This window comes from Podarcis filfolensis, assembly GCF_964270895.1.
Source record: "Podarcis filfolensis genome assembly, chromosome: 3".
Classification (NCBI taxonomy): domain Eukaryota; kingdom Metazoa; phylum Chordata; class Lepidosauria; order Squamata; family Lacertidae; genus Podarcis; species Podarcis filfolensis.
The window spans coordinates 92,977,786-92,988,912 of NC_139606.1; the positions used below are offsets into that span (position 1 = coordinate 92,977,786).

The following is an 11,127-nucleotide window of genomic DNA, read 5'->3' on the forward strand; positions in this document are numbered from 1 at the left end:
ATTGTAGAGTTCGAAGGGACCCCAAGGGTCATCTAGTCCAACCCCATGCAATGCAGAAATCTCAGCTACAGCATCCATGACAGATGACCAGCCAACCGCTGCTTTAAAACCTCCAAGGAAACAGAGTCCACAACCTCCCAAGGGAGACAGTTAAAGCAAGCCCAGGTAGAAGAGCCTGGAAAGATATCTCTGCCAGTCTTTGGAGATGTGTTGCAAGTCAGAGTAGACAACGCTACACTAGATGGATCCATGGTCTGGTCTGAGTCCATTTGAGGTAGCTTCATATCTTTCATTTCATTTTGGAAACTCCTAATGGCATGCAACAGTCCCAATCCTGGTCTTCGTTAGGCACACTTCAAACTTACCCACATCATGTGCCATCACACCCCATCTTTCCCACTGAAATCAATGGGACTTAAAATTGGTTTGACTTCGATGGGATTCTGCCTTATGTGAACTTCTTGATTAAGGCAATGAATAGATTGATTATTTTACTGTATTTTACTCCAACACAGAAGTTTTGTTCGATAGGGCTTACCTCAGAGTCAACATGCCTAGGATTGTGCTCTGGTTTGTTTGTTTTAGTCAAAATAAACAGGGCCATTCCATACACAAGTAAAAATAATGGAGGCAGGGAGAATGGTCCAAAAATATTCTCTGTCTGCAACATCAATTAATATTACAAGTAGTGGCACACAAAAAAAGGAAGTGTGGAGAGAAACAGTATAGAATCAAAAGTGGCAGATGTTCTCTCTGAGGAACATAAATTAAAACAGGAACCACTAATAGAGAGGACTTCCTGGATCATTGCAGGGAAAAATACATCTTTATTAGTCCCAATAATGCTACCCACATAACACTGAGAGAATAAGAAGAGGCCGCAAATCCACCCTGTACATTTTGAGAAAAGAGCAGTTGTAAACACTAGAAAGATCAACTGTTTTAACACACACACACACACACACACACACACACACACACACACACACACAATGGCACACAAAATATGAAAACTTTTTGGAACTTCTGGAGGTGGCTTGCAAGAAGCATGGGGATCTTTGGAGAGCTAGTGCTCTTTCAGGACCTACGTTGTGCCTACTTGATCCCCACCTGCTCAACTTTTATCGATGCCTCAAAAAGAGCACAATTTTCCAGTACCCTGACCACACAAGGAAAGTAACACTCTTTCCTTCTGCATGGAGAGATGGGATACATTAAACAATATACATCCATTCTAAAGGACATTGAGGGATGTGCATGGTTAAATTCAGGTTTCTTTGCAATCTATATACACTTCTAGCTGAAGGTGAACAATATTAAAAGATAGGCCGTTGTTTTTATTCAGATAATGCTGCTATTTTCATTGTTAGCATTATTTTATTGGACCTTTTAAAAATTGTTATTTTTTCATATGTTTCTATGTGCTGCTTGTATTTACTGGCGGTGCTAGATATTAATTATAGATAGGCTTGTTTTCCTAACTTTCTTGTAGAGTCCACAGACTTTTGAAAAGTTCCAGGAGAAACCTATTGAAAAAGATAATTGTTGGGATACTAAGACACCTTGGCTGGAATTTAAACAGGAGAAGATCCAGAACTAAGGTACTGTATTTGATTTTGGCTTCCTTTTAAACTTTGATTCCCAATAGCTGTTTCTCATGACATCTGAATTTCCTTGATTCAAATTTCAGTGTAACTTTTAAAACCTTTTCTCCACAGTTACACCTTCCCAGCTTCTTTCCCACAATATATTTACATTCCTTGTTTAAAACTGTACCAAAAAAAACAGAGCGAAGATGATTCCCAGGTTCCTTTATTAGATAAAATACACTACCAGTACCTCAGCAATCTCTGACATCTTCTGCATAATTCCATAGTTTATGTGATAATGCTCTTCTGTTTTTTCTTCAGTGGGATGCATACTTCCAAATTCATTTCCTGTTAGAGAATATGCTGAGCTTTCCATAAAAGTAAGTGCAGCATTAACAATAAAATAAATATTCTCTTTAAAGGGTGCATTGTAGCATTGCCAGCTGCTAGCTGTTCATTTCTTGGTTAGGCAGATAGTCATTAATTGTTCAGGGTGATTGATAGAGATCTTATGCATTGAAGCTAATTGTTTTAAAAAAAGGGTTTCCTGCTAGGTGAGGAATCTTGTCTGTTTGAATCTTACACAAAGCAGAAACTGGGGAAGTCTTCAAACAATATGTAATTATTGACTTTTCCCCATTGTTTTGATGCTACTGTTACTTTTGAACTAAGTGACGGGAAGGTAATCAGTGTTTCTGTGTGCTTTGGCACTCGTCATGGTGTCCCATTGTGCCAGAAGTGGTTTAGTCATGCTGGCCACATGACCCAGAAAAGCTGTCTGCGAACTAACGCCAGTTCCCTCGGCCTAAAGTGAGATGAGCACTGCACCCCATAGTTGCCTTTGACTGGACTTAACCATCCAGGGCTCCTTTACCTTCACCTTTACATAAATTTGTTTCAAAGTTATATAAATAGTTACATCACTTACAATAAATAGCAGGCAGCAAGAAGACGAATGCAGTATTTGGCAGGAACCGAACTGCAGTGGAATGGGAACAGCACTGATTGTGACGAATACAGCTCGGAATGAAAACTGCTGTCTTCTTACATCCCTCCCTAAACCTTCAGCATGAGGTGGGCCATCTAAAAGACTATGTGAATAAATATCAGTTCATCAATGTCTTCTGTTTTGTTGGAGTCTTTGGCTTATGTTTCTATTTCTTGCTGCTTAGCAATCTTTTCATGCTGATTTTATGCAGTCATCCATTAAATGAAAAATGTGCTGTGCTTTTCCAGTCTGTCATAATAGTTCTTAGCTGCTATAAAGATATCCACTATGACTGGCCATATCTTACGCACAAAGTTTAGTTTCCTGAGTTGGTTATCCATAAATATAATTGAGTTTGTATGTGGTTGGCAGTTAACAATGCATCCTGTGACCTGGATCTAAAATTTTTCGGTTACACTGAATGTTCAGAATGCTTTTTAAAAAATTCAGTGCAGAATGTTGTGTGTGCTTTTAACATCTGTTTACAGCAAGGGTGGGGTACTGGATCCAGTTCGTGACCCACTTTTTTTATAGGTGGGCAGGTCCTGTCAGTCATCCGACCTCATCTAACATCAAGTGTCAAACTTCAAAGGAAGAGTTGAGAGCATGCTGTAAGTGCATTCCTGATACCTCCTTTCTTGGTTTGCAGTTGGGGCTTGAATCCAAGTAGAAACTGCAAAGATTCCTGCTGAAAGTGTGGCCCCTTTTTCTGCAGGGATCAGGAGCATATTGAGTAGAATATCTAGCCACTGTGGTAAAGTAATGGAAGTGTAGGTGCTTTCCCAGCTACCTCATCCAGAATGCCTTGCTCTGAGGAAGGATGCCCCATGGCCCCATGGCCCCATGGCCCATCCTTGAAGTGAGTCTCAGAGGAGGGAAAGGTGGAAAGACCCATCATGCTAAGGAGAGGATGGGGAGAGGGGAGAGGAGAAAATGGGGTTGGTAGCTGCAGCAAAGTTAAGTGCAGGTGAGAAGATGAGAGAGACCAACAGAGCCACCCACTTCAGAAAAGGCAAGCTCTTGCCCTGGACAAGACAATAGCCACAGCATTTTGAATACTATTTTGCAGTGGGTCTACAGGCATCCAGGAGGGATTTAAATTTAAATTTGTGAAGTAGAATCAGTCTAGACAAGGGGCATAATCCTCCGGTGCGGGGCCTGATTGAGGCCCTCCAGCCCTGTCTTTTCTACGTGGCTAGAAAGTCTTCTTGAATTCTGGCAATACCTCTCACTTGTCCAGACGGAAGATAAACAGGAGTGAGTGTGTGTAGACATTGTTAGTCTACTGTATAAAGCTAAAATCTACATTCTTTGCTCTGCTTGCTTTTGCCTCTTGCCCCCATACTGTCCCAGTATGTGGCCCGCAGAAAGATTCTCAGAAGGTAATGTGGCCCACCCATGACCTAGTGACTTTTCTCACAAATGGAAACACAGTGTGTTTCGGTACAAAGTTGGTAGCTGCACTCTCCACTTCTGCAAGTTCCAATGTTATAGTTTTAACTCATATTTATTTTCTTTCTATTTAGTTTCTGTACACTGCTTAAAGAAGATTATAGTTGAGTGGTATATTAATTGTTAAAATAAATAAATTAACTTAACTTTTCCTTCGGCTCTTGGTGGAGCATGTTTGGTTGTTTCATTGGCCAAACAGAGTATAAAGCTGTTTCTGCTTTCCCTCTCACATCCCTCTCAGCTAACCGCACACACTCGCTGTAGCTGCCATTAATTACCCTTCAGAAAGAAATCCCCAAACTAATTTTATCACATAGAAAACTGGCAAGCAGAAGTGTCTGTGTTATGGAACTGAAACAGGTGTGGCTTATGCAATCTCCATATGTGGTCTCGGCCAAAGCCAAAAACAAATGAACAGAAGGCAATTCAATAATCAACATGGATAACATGCTTTTTGGACTCTATTGTCTAAAATAAACATTCTAGGGCTGCACTGCTGGACATAGTGTAACATTGTGGGCTTTCCAAACTGGTTTGTAATATGCTGTAGCAGTTAGTGTACATAAATAAATGTCAGTGTCCAAAATTACTAATATTTTTAGCCAAAATCAAGTACATGCCAAATTTTCCTTTTAAAAACATTGTTCCATTTTTAAAATGAGGAATAAAGCTATAGAAGTGGGACGTTTGTGACCAATTTGCCCCTGCCACCAATCTGGAAGCTTAGGGTTGCCAAATGTCTGGGAAAATCCAGACGTATGGCTACCCCTGTCAGCAGTGTCATATTTGTCGATTTCCCTGAAAAATATGGCAACCCAATGCTTGCTACATTCAGGTACAGTGGAGGATGGTGCACTGTTCAATATATTTTGCTGCCTGAAGCAAAGGACAAAATTGTGCTTTTCCAAATTCCATGTATAGAAGTCAGCAAGACTGGTACTTGAATCTTACTTCAACACTGGCCATGTTCTTCACATCACCTGAGGAGACAGTGCCATCTTGCCCTTCACCGCAGGCAGTAAACTGTCTTAGGTCGACCCTGAGTAGGTTGAAGGCCTGGCCCAATTTCTTACGGCTACAGAACCCACCATTGTTTGCAAGACTCACGCCAAGCCATGGGCCACACACAGGCTCCGTGGTTCTGTACCCACGCAGGCACTTAAATGGCGTTTCCTTCAAAAATTATAATGCTGAATCAGATTCTCAGAGACTAACCAAAAAATATGCACAAACTCTACATTTTATACTCTCAAGGCTCTATTTGGAACAGAGCTGTTGCATAGGCAGTGGCTGGTTGGAGGGGAAAGCGTACAACACTAAACAGCAATCATCCTATTTGACCACAAAAGTATTCTTGGCTTCGTTCAATTGCTGACTGATTTAAGGGGTTTTTAAGGTTAATAAACCATGGTTGCATGTTATTATCTCTATAGTTGTTGCATTCAAACAAGGAGCGGCATTTAGCCATAGATTTATGATGATCATTCTAGTAATATAAAGGCTTCTTGTTTCTAGGGAACATTTGCTGCTGTAGAAAGGGAGAGCTCATTGCCAGTGCCTCAGCACTGCCACACTCAGACAGGAAATGGCTTCAGTCAATAATACGGAACAGCAGAAGATGTACAGTGAGGTGGAGGAGGAGAAGGAGAATTTCTTCATCTCAAGGACTGTTGATCTCATCAGTTACACAAGATGATTCACATGTATGCATAGTAAAAGGATCAGAGCATCCTTAAATTCTTTTTCAATTAAATTTGCTCACCTTTCCTGAGATATTGTTTTTAGATTAGACAGAAGCCATAAAAGATTCTGATAGCCCAGAAGGAGGGAGGGACATGCATACATCTGAATTAATAGAGCCTAAGAACAATCCTGTTGGATCAGACCTGTTGGCTAATCGAGTCCAGCATCTTCTTCTCACAATGGCCAACCAGATGCATATGGAAAGACCACAAACAGGATCTGTGCACAACATAGAAGGACATGACACCCACACAGCTGCCTGAGGACGACGGATAATCATCATAAAAACAGGGGGTTGGAAGGAGTTCATATCTCACATCAACCTATTGCACGTATCCATAATTCATGCTATAAACATTTGTTTGTTTGTTTGTTTTTTTGTTGTCATCCTACACTCAGAAGAAGGCAATTGTGTGTAAGTATTTGGCCTCCCTCCATTTTCTCCTCAAAACACCCCTGTGAAGTATGCCAAGAAGTGACCTAATGAGCATACAGTAATCCACCTATCATGTTATTGTACAATACTAAAACCACAGTAATAGGAATTTAGGAACATGACTTACAGTCAAATTATACTGAACCTTACACATGGAAATATGGGCACTGCACTGAATATTTTTCTTACCCAATTCCACTATCAACAATCAGAAAAGTCATTGCACCTCAAGATACCAGCGACAAAGTAACTGATATTCCTGTTCCCCAGTTTTCTATTATTCTGGGAATAGTGAAGAGAAAGAAAAGTCTTTGGTTCGTTTCTAGCCCCACATTTCTCCAAAAGGGGGGGTGGAACTTGTGCACAAATCTGTATTTGCAAGATACTCTCATCCATCTGTTAACCAAAGTCCTGGAAATTCAAGGAAACTCGTGTTTATGGAAATCTGGCATTTCTCTCTAGTTTTGAATGAGAGCTAAATAGAGCAGTTCATCTCACTGAAATGAAGGGCTTCTGCCAAGCGGTCTCTGCAATGTTGAGTTTTCTGGCACAAGTCAGCTTTGAGGAATTCATTTATGAGCTTGGTTAGCTAGAGATTCTGGAATTCAAATTTATGTCAAAGACTTAGTGGTTTATCCTGATAGACCTCTGAGAAGAAATTGTAATCAATTTCCCAAAGTCGTAATATGCAGGAGAGACAGCTAGACTGTTTCATGATTAGGTGGTTATTTTTGTTTTCCATTGGACGGGTTTTTTATTTTAAAAAAATGTTTTATGTGTAAATGCTATGTAAGGAATCACCTTTTCATATTTATGAGTGGGGAAAATATTTGCATTTGTGCTTCCAGAAGCATCTTCCATAGGATGTAATTTATGCTGGATTGAAGAAAATAAATTTATTCATAGCCATAAAGTACGAAGATTGACATTTTAATTTTAATTTTTGCATTTATATCCCACCTTTCTTCCAAGAAGCTCAAGGAGCTGCACACAGACTATTTTGATCCTCACAACATCCCTGTGAAGTATTGTTTTTATTGTTGTTTAGTTGTTTAGTCGTGTCCGACTCTTCGTGACCCCATGGACCAGAGCACGCCAGGCACTCCTGTCTTCCACTGCCTCCCGCAATTTGGTCAAACTCATGAATTATTATCATTACTATTATTAGTATTACTGGATTTGTTACCTGCCCTTCACCAGAAGGTCCCAGGATGGGCTACAGCTATATAAAATATGGCCTTAAAAACTGTTTCAGGCATATTACAATCACACCTAAGGTGGGTCCTAAATATATTTCAGGTGTCAAAGGCCAGGATAAAGATGTACCTCTTCAGCATACTGTATTATGAAAACTGTACAATGAAGGTACTAGATGCACCTCTGTGAGGAGGGAATTTCCCAATTTAGGGGCTGCCACAGAGGACGCCCTCTCCCAGGCCGCTACCCCACAAACCTCTGAGGATGGTGGAACTACCAAGAGGGCCCTACTGCTGATCTTAACATTTGATAGGGGCTGTAGGGAAAGAGGCAGTCTTTCGGATTTGTGGTGCGGACGTCACTCAGGGCTCCCTAGCGCTACTGTGAACACCTTGAATTGGGCTCAGAAATGAACTGACAAGAATTGCAGCTGGTTTAAAACAAGAGTTATGCAAAGGGAATCTGAGCCAGTAATCTAGCAGCTGCATTTCGGACCAGTTGAATTTTCCAAATCAACTTCCAGGCAGCCCCCACCAATTGGAACGGCAATTTAAGTCTGAGGGGTAGTAATTGGCCCAAGGTGACCCACTCAGGGCCAACCCTACCATTAGGCAGAATGAGGTGAATACCTTAGGCTGCAAATGCTAAGAGGCAGAAATGGATGAGCAATACAGCCTGCCCTGTGTCCCCTACACTATCCTGGTTCCTTCAGGTAAGGCAGGAGGTGCTGTCCTATCACCAATGTCAAAGTAATACTCAGTTGCCAGTCCAATTGGCTTTTGTACATAGAATGTGGGAGGCATCATCTTGTCTTTTGCCTGAGGCAATGAAGTGCATTGGGCCAGCCCTGAACTTCGTTGCCAAAAGGAAATTTGAACCTCTAACAAGTTGGTGGGGGGCAATCCTATGGAGGTCTCAGAAATAAGTCCCATTGAGTTCAATGGCTCTCCCAGGTAAACCTAATGCTATAGTCCTTTATATACATTTACTTTGAGGGAAGCCCCATATAACTTAATGGGACTGCCTTCTTAATAGGCTGTCATAAGATTGAGCAATAAATTGTATTATATTTCATCCAATGCCAAATATAAGTGTGTATAATTTAATTCCAAGGGCAAAAATCCTTTCTGGCTGCAAATCTACTGCTTTTCTTTCCAGAGAATTGAAAGTAATTTGGAAAGCTTTGCTATACATACATTTCTCTTGACCCATTTTTGCTGTGGGTCAAACAGCTTTTGCCAGGTGTGTAGGTGTGTGGGGAGGGGAACCAAAACCTACAAAACACAGGCAAAAAACAACAACACAGGTTACCATTAAGATAACCAAGGAAGTGGTTCTGTGCCAGCTGAAAAATGGGTGGAGCCCCCTCCCTCAACTCGCTGGTAGTTGGAACGACAAAAGGCCAGAGTTCAGAGTTGACTAATGTGAGCTAGAAGCTGGCAGGCTGCAGGTTGGCCAGCTGGAAGAGAGAGCTATGCCTGATTTCTGCTGGAATCCAAAGCTGTAGCTATGGGAGAAGCAAGACCCTCTTGGGATGCATGGACCCCTCCATCATAGGCTCGGGTTGCATATATGTGTAAATAAGCTATATATCCTAAAGACAGCACAGTCTCTTCTGTGCCTCATTCCCAAGCAAGCACAAACCCTAGGTAAGCACCCAGAATCCCTGGAATCTATCACCGCTTTGAGATTGGGGTGGTGTGCAGTAAACTAGGGAAGGATATATACAGGGCCATCCACAGATCATTCTGTTTTATTAGGTGTTCCATGATCCTTCCCCAATATTTGCTGACTAGAGGGACACTCTTGCACTATAGGGCAATGAAACTAGAACAAACAAACAAAAACACCCCAAAACTCTGGAACATTTGAGGTACAAAAGGTTACAGGATTTCAGCAGGAAATTAAGGGACATTGAAAACAAAGCAGTATGTCTGCCCCCAAACTTTTGCGGGTGCAAGCAGGATTGAATGCGGAATCACATATTAGTGGCCTAAGACTATTATGAACAGAAATAATCATGGATGTGCAATAAAAAGGACTTCTGAAGGCGGACTGTATACACACCCTCCAAATTCCCTATTTTCCAGGGACATCCCTCATTTAGAGAAGCCATCCCAGTTTCTGATATGATCCCGGAATGTCCCACTTTTCCTTAGGATGTCCCTATTTTAACTGGAGAAATGTCAGAGGGTATTGAGTTATCCAACCCCCAAGCGGGCTGAAGGCAATCCTGTATATGGAAGCTTTAAAAAATGTTTTATTATGTTTTTATATATGTTGGAAGCTGCCCAGAGTGGCTGGGGCAACCCATTAAGATGTGTGGGGTATAAATAGTAAAATTATCATTATGGAATGGGACGTCCCTATTTGCACTGGAGAAATGTTAGAGGGTATGCTGTATTTCATGAGCAGCAATAACCTTTGTAAACTTACGGTAACTCTCTGGTAGTGGGGAGAACCCAGCTCACAATTCTTTGCCTCTAGCCTCTGTTTCAAAGGTTGCTCGGTCTTTTAATTTATTTATTTTTCCTGATGCGTGCAACAGAGCTGGGCCAAATGCAGTTTGCCATACGAGCTGCTTTTATCCAAATAACATTTGCATGAGCATGCGTAGCCAAAATCTATTAATTATTCACTTCATTTGCTTGGAAGATTTATCTGTCTAGGAGCTGGCCAGCAGTCTACAAACTTTTTTTTTTAATCATATAAGCTAAAGTTGCTTTTATTGAGCAATGAACTCAAATCACTCTACCCTTTCAATGCAACTATAAATTCACTCCCCTCTCCTCTGTCCCTCCCCCACCTGATTTTAAAGCGTCCTGAAGAATTTGCAGAGTAAATTAACCATTTGGCATCCTGCCTGCAGTTTTGGTTGGCCGGGGGTTTTGCAGGGAGTGACTCGATAAACAAGAGTCAATGGATTCAAAGAGTAGCAAAGTAATTTAAATGATTAATCAAGTGCTAAAACTAGTTTAACCTCTCCCGTTTTACAAACTCTATATCACCCTTGCTAGAGGAACAAGACACCCGTCTGGAAATCTCATCTGAAATATTAGATTGAGATTCAAAAATTCAGCCAAGCAGTGTGGCTTGTAGGGATATCCTGTCGGATAATAAATTGCATTAATCTTACTTAAATTTTCCATCTAAATCATGTCTTGAGACTATATTACACAGGGGGAATGTGCCTCGCTTTTAAGGCATTGTGCTACTGAAATGGTTATTAAAAGAGGGGAGGTGAAAAAAACAGATAATGACTTTTCTTGTTTTTGCTCAGACTATTCCTGCCCCCCTTCCTAATATTAAGGAACCCACGTTAAATATTTTGGCACACTGTGAAGAAAGTCTGGTTTCTACTGCCAACACTTATGTTTTGTAACAGGAGATAAGAAACCAGCATACTCCGAACACTTGAGAAATTATTTTATATTTATTTATATTTGCATTTTCCTTGGCAAGGAATCAGGTCCATGAACCAAAATAACTTCCATGCTTTCCCAGCCTCACCATGAAGTATTTCCCTTCTGGTGGCCAATCAAGCTACACAGAGTTATTCCAGCTATACAGAGTTAAAAAAGAAAAAAACAAACCAATATGGAATTGTTCCCTCAGGATTTTGTGAGGAACAACTGCAAATAGAGAAGAAGATTGTAGGAGCTGAAAAGTGCCAGCCATCTACTCAGTGAGCATTTGCTGCTTACTCCATGAACTGAAGAGTG

At 41.0% G+C, this 11,127-nt stretch overlaps 1 long non-coding RNA gene across 1 annotated transcript; it reads left to right on the plus strand.

The window, feature by feature from the left end:
* The first annotated feature begins 1,908 nt into the window (after positions 1-1,908).
* LOC310759267 lies at positions 1,909-5,672 on the plus strand. Its single transcript, XR_014546293.1, has 3 exons — positions 1,909-1,969; positions 2,527-2,663; positions 5,545-5,672. It is a non-coding gene; the product is annotated as an uncharacterized lncRNA (long non-coding RNA).
* Positions 5,673-11,127: the final 5,455 nt, after the last annotated feature.